Here is a 1487-nt window from a genome sequence, read left to right as displayed (position 1 = left end):
TTTTATGCCCCAAGACAATACCTTCGTTAACCATAAAGTGACACTTCTCCCAATTCAAGACAAGATTAGTTTCTTCACATCTCTGCAAAACTCAATCAAGGTTGCTCAAGCAATAATCAAAAGAAGATCCATAAACAGAGAAATCATCCATGGAAACCTCAACAATCTTTTCACAAAAGTCAAAGAATATAGCCATCATGCATCTTTGAAAGGTAGCAGGTGCATTACATAAACCAAAAGGCATACGTCTATAAGCAAAAGTACCAAAAGGGCAAGTAAAAGTGGTCTTTTCTTGATCCTCTTTTGACACAGGTATTTGAGAGAAACCAGAGTAACCATCTAGAAAGCAAAAATGGGTATGTTTAGATAATCTTTCTAGCATTTGATCAATAAAAGGTAAATGGTAATGATCTTTTCTAGTAGCTTTATTTAATTTGCGGAAATCAATTACCATCCTATAACCTGTAATAATTCTTTGTGGGATCAATTCATCTTTATCATTAGGAACAACAGTAATACCTCCCTTCTTAGGGACACAATGGACATGACTTACCCACTGACTATCAACAACGGGATAAATTATACATGCCTCCAGAAGCTTTAGTATTTCTTTTCTTACCTCTTCTTTCATCTTAGGATTTAACCGTTGTTGGTGATCAACAACTGGTTTGGCGTCTTTCTCCAATTTTATTTTGTGTTGGCATAGAGTGAGACTAATGCCCTTAAGATCATCAAGAGTATATCCAATAGCAGCACGGTGCTTCTTCAGAGTTTTCAATAATTTCTTCTCTTCCTGCTCTGAAAGGTTAGCACTAATAATAACAGGATATATCTTCTTTTCATCAAGATAAGCATATTTAAGAGAATACCAAATTCACATGACTACTAATAGCAAGACTTCACCCATGTCCTTAGGAATAATTGTAACTACTCACAAAGCATATTCATGTTCATGATTAGAGGAGTATTAATATGCATTAAGGATCTAAACATATGATCGTCCACCAAGTAAACCAATTAGCATCAACTACAAGGAGTAATCAACACTACTAGCAACCCACAGGTACCAATTTGTGGTTTTGATACAAGATTGGATACAAGAGATGAACTAGGGTTTTGAGAGGAGATGGTGCTGGTGAAGATGTTGATGGAGATTGACGCCCTCCTGATGAGGGGATCGTTGGCGATGACAATGGTGATGATTTCCCCCTCCCGGAGGGAAGTTTCCCCGACAGAACAGCTCCGTCGGAGCCCTAGATTGGTTCCGCCAAGGTTCCACCTCGTGGCGGTGGAGTTTCATCCCGTAAGCTTGCTTATGATTTTTTCCAGGGTAAAAGCCTTCATATAGCAGAAGATGGGCATCGGAGGGCCACCAGGGGGCCCAGGAGACAGGGGCGTGCCCAGTAGGGGTGGGCGCGCCCCCCACCCTCCTGGCCAGCTTGCTTATAATGCAATAAATATTGATATAAAACCATGATACAAAATGG

The sequence above is a fragment of the Triticum dicoccoides genome, chromosome 7B (genome assembly GCF_002162155.2).
Source record: "Triticum dicoccoides isolate Atlit2015 ecotype Zavitan chromosome 7B, WEW_v2.0, whole genome shotgun sequence".
NCBI lineage: Eukaryota > Viridiplantae > Streptophyta > Magnoliopsida > Poales > Poaceae > Triticum > Triticum dicoccoides.
This window is presented reverse-complemented; position numbering follows the sequence as displayed.